The sequence below is a fragment of the Opisthocomus hoazin genome, chromosome 4, assembly GCF_030867145.1.
Source record: "Opisthocomus hoazin isolate bOpiHoa1 chromosome 4, bOpiHoa1.hap1, whole genome shotgun sequence".
Lineage (NCBI taxonomy): Eukaryota > Metazoa > Chordata > Aves > Opisthocomiformes > Opisthocomidae > Opisthocomus > Opisthocomus hoazin.
In genome coordinates this window covers 17140267-17150474 of record NC_134417.1, presented here as the reverse complement: position 1 = coordinate 17150474, position 10208 = coordinate 17140267, and the positions used below count along the sequence as shown (strand labels likewise).

At 51.8% G+C, this 10208-nt stretch overlaps 1 long non-coding RNA gene across 1 annotated transcript; it reads right to left on the bottom strand.

The window, feature by feature from the left end:
- Window positions 1-257: 257 nt before the first annotated feature.
- Window positions 258-9542, bottom strand: LOC142361019 (uncharacterized). Its single transcript, XR_012763562.1, has 3 exons — window positions 9365-9542; window positions 8617-9126; window positions 258-1035 (listed from the first exon to the last, which is right to left on the bottom strand). It is a non-coding gene; the product is annotated as an uncharacterized LOC142361019 (long non-coding RNA).
- Between the last annotated feature and the right edge of the window lie 666 nt (window positions 9543-10208).

Sequence of the window (10208 nt, the reverse complement as noted above, 5' to 3'; positions counted from 1 at the left end):
CTCTGCCCACACCGCTGTCGTCGCAGGGGGTCTGGGGAGCGGGAGGGCTTAGTAATACCGAGAACAAAGAAGTCTGCCTTAGTCAGATATTTTTAATGATCTCTCCCCACACAGGGCAGGAAGTGAAACCGAGATCCCAGCCGACCCCCCCCGCGCTCCCCTCAGCAGCCCCCTTGGCACTGAGCCAGCCCGCGTGGTCCCACTGTGCCGGCGCGCGGCAGCGGGCGAGACGTCGTGCTTTCAGTCAGCATGGTTGGGATGCGGTGAGCTGGGCTCCCACGCTGGCACACGCCGTCCTCCCCAGCCCCACGCGGCCCCATCTGCCCCCACACTGCCTGTGCTGCCCACGATGGGGATGCCCGGGCAGGGGTGAGTTACAGGGGAACGACCAAGACTAGATTTTTGACCTGCCATTGCATAATCGAAGATAACTTCTTCTTGGCCCTGTTTCCAGCCCTAATGGGACCTGCAGGACCTGGTGAACCCCCAGTGACCAAGCGCCCCAGTCCTCAATGGACTGTGTGGCCAAGCTGGGGTCGCCAGCAAATGCAGCTCCTTGGGAATGTGAGGCAGCACTGGTTTTAATGTTGTCATAGTGAAGTCTGGCCCTCCTCTGATGTTCTCTTGCTGACTGTATAGCATGTGGCAGGCAGATTAGCAGGACATCATCAGGCCCCCGAGTGAATGCGACCCTTTCTGAAGCAGAGTAGAGGTGTTGTGTGATGTTGCACAGCAAGGGCACCAAGCAGCTCAGAGCAGACACTGAAAGGAAAGGAGGGTGGAAAGCAGGAAACATTTGCTGCCTGCAGAGGCTCCCAGGTGGCAGAGCAGTCCCAGGGCTCAAGCTTTTACCGGTAGAGCTGCAGATCAGCAGCCTCCTTGGGAAACAAGCATCCTCCTGCTCACTGGGACAGAGCACAGGCTTCGTCCATCCTTGTTCTGTGATTCAGCTTGCAGTTGCTGAGGGTGAGTGTCCCAAAAGTTGCATAACGAGGTGGCGGCTTGGTCACCTTGGGTGCTCAGGAGGGGAGGTTCCTGCAAGAAACCGAACGAGTAGTGTCATCCCACCATGGCAAATCCTAGCTTGCAGGGCCCAGCTGAGCCAAAGAGAAAGCTGTGAAGATGCCACTGCTTTGAGTAGCTGTGAGTGAAGACTACAGGACAGATCCTGACCTTTGATTCCCAGGAAGCCCCTTGAAAAGCGAAATCACCTGAACGTGACTGGGGTGAGGAGGACTTTGCATTGCAAGGTCTTCCCCAGCTGCTTCTAGATACCTGTTCCTATGACAGCTGTGGGAAGGGAGCGTCTTCACCTGTGCTGGACTCTCAGACAGATGTTCCCAGCCTCCCAGGTGAGACTGTGAGGGATGTCACCACCACAGTCGCTTCAGGGGAGCCTTAGCAAATTGCTCAGTGCTACTATACCTGGGCAGTTTTGGGTGGTCAGAGCACATTTCTGCTGTGTACAAAGTGGCTGGGCAGAACAGACAGCTGGCAAGCAGATTTGGAGCTGGAGTCCATTCCCTCTAACAAGTACAACTCAAGGGAAGTGACTGAACAGCAGCGTGGTCCTTTCTCCTGTTAGCCTGATCTGCAGGGCTTGGTCAGAGGTCTTTTTGTTACTGCTCTCTACTCCAATTAAAACATCCTCCAGGTTGTGCTTGGCAGAGTCTCAATGGCATCAGAACCAAAGCCTGTTAACAGGACACAATCAGCTAGGTTTAGCGCTTGAAGTAAGCCAGAGGGGTAGGGAGCATTTGCCAACTGCATTATGCCAAGTCCTATGGTCTGTCCATCTTAATTCTGGCTGTTAATTGCTTTCCAGAAGTACCCACAGGTCCCAAGAGACAATCAGAACCCAGTGGCCAAAAATGCACGTGCCCAGAGCAACAGGAAACCCAGCTTCAGAGAGCCACGTGGGCTCCCGCACCTGGGGTGTCCCCATGGACGGAAGAAGGGTGGTAAGGGCAAGGTGGTGGCCTGTGCCAGTAGACTTTTGTCAAGCCAGCATGCTGGGCTTGAGGACGTAGTGCCCTCCTGCCAGCTGAGCGTTGCTCAGTGTTATCTAAAACCCACTGGGCATTTTGGACACTCTGGAGGTATTGCTTGGGCTGACTGGGAATTCAGTCCTTACAGGAGCTGTTTGACATACGTCAGAGATTTTCCGATGATCATCCCATCCCTTACCTGCTTCAGAGAGAGGTGCTTTGCAGAAGGATTTTCACCAGCAGCAAAACAACCAAGCAGCATTTCTCTGGGGTGCAAAGGAGGAATTAGAAATAAAAAAAAGACGCAGTTGCGTCATACACTAAGGAACAGCGTCTGAAGTGATGGAAAGAGATCTGTGTTCATACATCCCTGTGTGACAATTCAAGCTCAGTAATACCCAGAAAAGAAATATTCCAGAGCCTCTGTGGAAGGGGAGAGGGAAAGCGCTCACAGCCATCCCCCACATTAATTGGTTTATGGGGAAACTATGCAGCATAGGTTCCAAGGACCCCTTTGTCACGTCTTGGACAGGACCATGACCCCTTTGCTAAGCAAAGTGCTGGCTAGGGAGATGGAGGTGAGCTGTGAGACTGAGCTGGCAACGTGTGAGCACTGCCATGGGAGCAGAAGGGATGGGGTGAGCAGGGGGTGCTCTGCTAAACCCTCTGCTCCCAGTGGATCAGCGCTGGCTTGCAGCAATGCAATGAATGGAGACTAAAAGAAATGAGCAGAGTGAAATGGCCAGTCTTATTTCCTCATGCAAGCTGAAAGAAATACAAGGTGTGAAACAGCCCCTGATGAAAATAAGGAGTGATTCACACCAGTCTGAAGGCTGTAGGATCCAGCAATTTTCTTTCCAGCTCCATTCTAATGGCAAGCGAGTTTGATTTTTACGACTCATTCACTTTTAATGATCTATGGATGTCACTAACGATTGAGCTAAGAACACATCTTTTAGATATACAGGCTTTATGTTGACAGGGGGTCTTTGTAATTGCTTCCAGTTGGTTGTTTTTTTCTTCTTTTCAAAATATACACATTTTCCTTATTGTTTCTGACACCTGTAAGCAAAAAGCATAGCCTTGTGTATCTCTTGCCATCCCTGACCAATGCACAGGGAAACGGCCCCAAAAGCCGTGTGGGAACTGTGCCAGCAATTTCAAAGATCAAGCAGGGAAAACAGATAATGCAAATAAAACATAGGCACAATGGAGGACTCTCCCTATGGGTACTGGTGGCCTTAACCTCATCCAGACCAACAAGAGTCAAAGGTTAATGCAGGTGTCACTTGAAAGGTAATTTTCTGTTGATTTGCAGGTAGGTCCCTGACCTACTGACCTTTGTGCTACAGGAACAAGGAATTCCCCTGGAGCAACATATGTGCAGGCAAATGTATTGTTTACTTTGTTAGTCCCTCTAGAATTTATGGGCCCAAGCAGCACCAATATAGATAACCTAAGGAATGTGGTAGCCCTTTTAAAGGTCCTGCTAAGTATTTGGGCAGCAAAATAGCAACCTTGATCGTAATTTGACAGAACAAAACCACAAAGGCGCTGTCTGATTTCTACATCCTCTTACAGGCAATAAAATCCACCCATAAATAATTTTCACGCGATGCCTCAGGAGCTCCTTGCAAGGGTCAGCTCAAGACTCGCTGGACACAATTCACGCTGTGCAGGGGTGCAACTCCGTTCACTTCTGCGGAGCTGTTCCTGCTGTGCATGGCGGGAGGGGCTGGGCGAACCGGGGTTGAGAGCCTGCAGCAGTGTGCTGCTGCTGGTGGGGCCACGTTTTGAGTAGTCTCGTGGAGCACCTCCAGAGGCTCAGCTGTGAGCACCGGTCCCTGGCTGGACAGGTTCTCGACTTTGGAGCCAGGAAACAATAGCAAAGCTTCTGTGGCTTGGCCACGGATTGGGATTGGGAACTGTGTAGCTGGAAATTTTCCTTCTTTTTCTTAAATAGGAAATTAGGGATTTTTTAATGCACAACCCTAAACCTCAAAAGGCAGAGATGGCCGCAGCACTCCCTGGGGATTGTAATTATGTCTCGCTCTCCTTCTGCATGCAGTGCCCTCGATGGTCCATGATTCACAGCTGATCGGAGAGGAGATAGCATGTGCGGGGAGCCCGCCTCCCAGGAAGCAAGAAAGGGCGTAGGGCATCCAACCGAAGAGTCAGCAGCAGATTTCCCAACTCAGAGAGATTTTCATTTACAAATAAAAAGTGAATATTTCAGTGACTGGAAGGATAAAGGGGAAAGTGTTGGATAAACAAAGGATATGACATTTTTTGACCACACGCAGCAGAAATGCAAGGGTCACCCGCACATCCTGAGCTCACCTCTCTTACCTCCAGCCAGGCGAGGCAATGTCAGGGTCTACCACACTTCTCAGACCTATGGTCAGCAGCCCTCCTGCTCCCACCCATGGTGCTCCCACACTGCCACGGGTACTCCCTGTCCTTGTCCGGGCTGTTCCCTCGCCTCGTGCCCTATGCAAAGGAAGGGGCCACCATCCAGGAACTGGGTCTGGGGCTGTACATAGCAAATGGCAAACGAGCTGGGGCTTCTCCTCCACAGGGTTTCATAGCAGCTGGGAGGTGTCAAAGCTTGCAGAGCTGTTGCTGTTGTTCCCCAGCTTCTCTGGGTACTGTTGAGAGCAAAGTTCAGGGGTGGGGATGCTGCAGAGCCTCCATGGCCTGCTGGGAAGCATCTGGATCAGGGCTCAATGGGTCTGCCAGCTCCAAGGGAACTCAGTTTTCATCTCCCACAGAAAAACTCTCAGACTTCTCTTTTCAGCTCTGCTTCCCATACCCCACCCCAGCCCAGTTCTCATTCCTGGTTCCTCTCCTTTTGCTTCCCACTCCCAGGGCCTTTATCTCCCTGCCAAGCCGTGTCTCCTCCAGCAGGCTGCTAGCTGTCATCTTCTGTTCCACACGGCCTTCTGCCAGTGATGCATCCAGGCCTGCCTCAAAATTTGGGGCACAGAGCCTGGCAATTGCGCCTTGACCCACCCAAACTGGGAGTCTATCACAGCCTGGAGACACCTTGCCCAGGTATGACTCAAGCTGCTCATTACCTGCCAGGGCTGCCAAGCAGGCAGGGCATTATATACCCTGTGTTCTGGCTTGGCTTTCCAGGAGACCCAGTGTCACACGAGGATTTCAGAGACAGTCTTGCCATGTCCTTGTGGTGGTCCCAGCTTCAGTCCAGCCAGGCCTTTCCCTACCCACTGGGAAAGCCGCCAGCAACCTGGTGTTTCCACCTCCCTTTTGCAATGCATCACTTTTCTCCCACCACCACAAACACCTCTGCTCTGCTAAGCAAGTCTTGCTTTGACCTTGCTCTTGGTAGAAACCAGGCCACACCTGAGGCACCTTCAGGCTTGCTTGCATGGCAATGGTGTCATCCCAAAGATGCCAAATCACATCTGTGATGCTGGAAGAAGTTAATGCTCTGAGGGCTCTCTGGCTCTTCAGTGGAGCAGGAGGCACAGGCGTTCAGTGGCTGTGAGACCCAGAAAAATAATTTTTAGTGGGTTCACCCCCTTTTCCTCCCAGCCAGGGATGTGGGTTATGCAGCAGCCCATCTGCCAGCCACTGCTGCTCACCTGGCATAAGATCTAGCTTTAAACAGCCTGTGAACCACAGGCAGCCCACAAGCCACAAATCGCCCAGCCCTGGAGGTGTTACCCCATCTCCAAGACTGAAATGCTACAGCACTAGATTTGGGGAGTGAGGGGACCTGCAAGAAAGCTGCTGCGGGAATGCTGTGCTCCCTGACACCTTCCGTGCACCAGCAGAAACCTCTCCCATTGTTCAGCAGCTCCTATGTCTTGCCCATTTCTCTGACCTGTAGGTCATGAGAGAAACCACTCACTGCTCAGTCCTTGGTCATTTCGGTGTCCCCTGGGACAGCAGAGCCGGTTGAGGGATGAAAAAAGGGAAGACGTAACCCCTGCACGGGGCTGAGCCAGCATTCACCAAGGACCACAGCCAGGCTCTATTACTGTCTGCAACCCTGCAGACAGGATTCCTCCACCTTCTGCCATGAAGTACAGGTCTGACACGAGCTTGATTTTACAGAGGAAGAAATCAGACATAGGCAGGTTTAACCATACTCTGCTCTTCCAGAGCTGCCCAGACTCTGCAGAGGACCAAAGTGAATCCAGGTGTGAGCTGGACTCTGTTGAACTTCTCTCTGCTAGATGTCCAGCACCTGATCCATACGCTGCTGTTGTTCCTTGGTTGGAAATTGTATTTACTCATCGAAAGAAATCTATGGGTAAAGCTATTTTTGGATTAGGAGAGAGGAAAAGAAACCCCACAGAATACGCAAGTTTAAACAAATCTGTCACCACAGGTGACTCTTTTTTGACTCTGTCTCCCACAGTTGATCAGTGCCACTGCAGAGAGAGTGGCACAGCTAAAGCCGATGACTGAAAGATGTGCAAAAATGCAATGGCAAGGCAGTGATTATTCCCACCAGAATCTTGCAGATCTCCTACAGCCGGACTCTGCTCAACTCTGCAGCAGGGGAAGGCATGGACTGCTCTCAGAATGTGGTCTCCACCCATATTCACAGGGACGGTCTTCACAGCCTTCCTTTCGTAATGCTGTCACCTTTTCAGTGTTACAGTGGGCACTTGTGTCAGCTCCTCTGCAAAGGGCAAGTGAGGTTTCAAGTGCAAAATCAGGCCATCTTTTAATAGGCCAGGTCAGCAGCAGATGGGTAAGTTGGAGAAAATTCATAACATAACCCTTCCTGAGAGAAATCCTTTCAAAAAATATTAGCTTGCAGCCTTTGACCCTTTTTATATGCACAAACTCAGGCTGCGAAGCAGAGGGATGCTGCTGGGTGATGTTAGAGGGTGATGGCCGCTCCCCCTGCACAAGCTCCTCCAGATGCTGCTGAGGAATGGAGCGGCAGTTGGTTATTATTTTTAGCCCCCCGTTCACGTGGTCTGAGGATCAGAGGCACATTCCCAGATGCTCATTCCACAAATGCCGAGATCCCTCCAACCCTCGCTGCGTGGATGCATGAAGCTGGCACAGCCCATAACAGTGATGGGGGCAGCAGCAGGGGCTGGCAATTCAGCTCCCACCCCATCCCATAGACACACATGTGCATGTCCACGCCACCTGCTTCGTTCAGGAAGCCTCCAGTGAAAAAGGCTTTCTAGGAAACTTGAATAAATACACAGGAGGAAGTCAAAATGAATCAATCCATCAGGGCACGCGCGCTGCCGAGCAGCCTGCATCCCCCGAGGACACAGGCTTGTTGGGAAGGCAAAGGGCTGTGTTTCAAGGGGAGAAGACAAGCGGAGGCAGGGAGAGCAGGAGACAGGGGCTGCCCGCAGGAGGAGCCGGGTGTTAGGAAGGGGCTGCAGGAGAGCGGGAGCTGGACCCAGCAGTGAGGGTGAGCCAAGCAGCTGCGATCCCTCTGCCAGGCGGTCACAGCCAGCAGGTGCTGGGGTGGGTACCGCTTGCCGTCCCTCAAGGAGAAGGTGGTTCAGGAGGGAGCAGAGAAAGAAAAGAGAGGAAAACAAGCCCTGTAGTGAAGAACAGTGAGTGCATCCTCGGCTCTGTCCTGACCTGTGCAGAAGCTGGAGGGAGACTCTGGCATGTCTGAGGTGTGGGGAAGAGGTTGGGCACATGCAGGGCATCCACAGGACATGTATGGTCAGTCTAACCCTGGGGAAACACGTGTGAGTTCACACAGCTCTGAATGGGCTGCCTGGCATCCAAAATGTCAAAGGAAAGTCTGAAACCCTCACCTTCCACCCAGGTAATGTTTCCGGGTAGGGAAAAGAGATGCCCAGCTTAACTCAGGCCCAGGGAAGTCCTTCTGGGAGGTGATGTGGTACGGGGGTTGAATAAAGCCAGGCCTGCCTGGCTATGGGAGATAAAACAAGATCCAGAGGCTACAATCTGAAGCCAGACAAATGCAGATTAGGCATAAGGTGCGTTTCTGTCAGGAGGCTTAATTAACCACTGGCACAGCCTTGGAGGGCCATGATGGATTCTCCACTACTGGCAAGAGTCCTGTTCACATTTGGATGTATCTCTGACCATCCTGCTCTTGTTCAAGCGCAGATATCAATCTAGCGGCAGAAATGGTAGGGGAAAGGCCGGAGGCTTGGGCTCCCCAGGTGATCAGCTGCTGTGGAGCATTCTTGCTGGTGTTGGTTTTGGCACCAGCAGGGATTTGGGCTGGCACCAAAACCAAGAAGAGACAAAGCCTTGCAGATAAGACCCAGGATACCAAAACACCTCTCGCCTCAGTGGTGGATGTCGAGTGACCTTGAAACCTGTGACAAGGTGTGAGGACCCTGGGGATGTGAGGAAGGCAGGTCCCTACTCCACTGCAGGGCCATTGCTGGGAAGTCACCCCTTGTTCACTCGTGGTGGCACTGCAGAGAGCAAGTGATGTCTTGGGTGCCCAAGGCCAGATGCAGGCATGCCCTCCCCTGCTCTGTGGGCTGCGACCATCTCTGGACCATCCCACCCTCCCCTTACACAGAGTGATTGCAGAGCTGCGCCGACTGGGAGAGGCTTGGGGTGGGTTTTGGGCTCAGGAGGACCTTACTGGGGTTGCCCTTGGCTTGGGTGCCTGAAGAAAACTTCTTACCTTACTTAGGGAAAACTGTGTTTTCTTGCAAGGACTTTTCTCCTGACTTCTGTCCCTTAGACCAGTTTCTGACTGGTAGATGACTATAGAGTGAGTCACTTTTCTTCGTGCCTCAGTTTCCCTGTCCGTAAACTAGCTGAGAGGCTGAGTCTGTTCATGTTGATTCAGTCATAGCGCTCCTGAGGGAGGAGGAGAGGAGATCTCTGAAGCAAATCCGGAGCCTTCATGCCCACAACTTTCCAGGGGCAAAGCCTCACAACTCTTGATATCACACTTCTTACCAACACAGTCATCTTGAGATAGTTGTTGCGATACCCAGAGAGGCTTCCAGCCCACGGACACCCAGCAACTGCAACCGCAGCGCGGCACTTCATGCTGTGCATCTCCCTCGAGCTCTGCTTCTTCTCGGGGTGCGCGGTGCATCCCGACCCCAGCGCAGGCTGCAGCAATTGCCTTCGGGGCAGGGTCCAAGGAGTGCTGTGCGTACTCCAGCAGCTCTGCATAGCCAGCCTTGAAGGGAAAAGGGAAGAAGGGAAAAAGAGATATTTGATTAGTTGAGCTTCAGGTTTCTGGCAACCCAGAGCATCTCTGGGGTGCAGGCAAACCTTTCCCAGGTGCCGCAGGATCTCTGCATGTATAGGTGATCCCTGTAACAACCCTCATCAGGGCATGGCATTCTTCCCACAACAAAAATTGGACATACTCAGACTAGCAAGCAAAGGAAACATTTGCTGATTTTACTAACGACCTTAAGAGACCTGTGCCTTCTGTCCTTTAGCAGTAAACCACCAGCGCCACATGGAGAATATTTGTTAATGATCCCTCCACTTTCCACGAGACTGTTCTAAAACACACAGAATCATTTCTATTCCCTTTCCTGTTCTGCTGAAGCTCAGTAATTCGTGAATTATTGCAGCTGCCCTGACCACGGGCTCTCGCCGTCTGCAGGTCTGGAGCACTCTCCTCTGCTAAAAAGCACAAAAAGGGGATCAGGCCTTTCTGCCTAATCTTCTGCACAGCAAACAAGAACTACAAATATTGTGAAATAATCCCAGGAAAAAATCTGGTTACCATTCCAGCCCTTACAAAGCATTTTCCTCTGTCCACTGCTGCCCTTTAAACTCCAGCCAGCTAAAGTAGGACCCGCTTTCCCAGCTGACCATAGAATTGATTTCCTCTTTGTTTGTTATTGTGTCTGGTATCCTTCTCTCTGTAAAACCTGTGTGCCCATAGACAAACACACAAACACACATACATACATAGAGATCTGTCTGTGGCAGATCCCATCTCGCTCTTCCAGGGAGAAGTGTGGTCAATGACTGTTACATTAGCCTGGGGCTGGGACAGCTGGCTTCGAGCCTGGACTCTATCCCAGACCTGCAGGCTGCATCTCTTCAATGCTCTGTGCCTCAATTTCTCGGACTTGAACAGAGGAGGAGTGATTCAGATCTCCTTCACAAGGTGCTTTCAGATCTAGAGACAAGAAGAGCTGTGGTGTGGTGGTGGTATCAGAGCCTCCCGATCCCATTATTATTTTGCATTACTTTGATGCCCTTGAAATCAAAATATCACACTGTGATTTCATTAGTTTT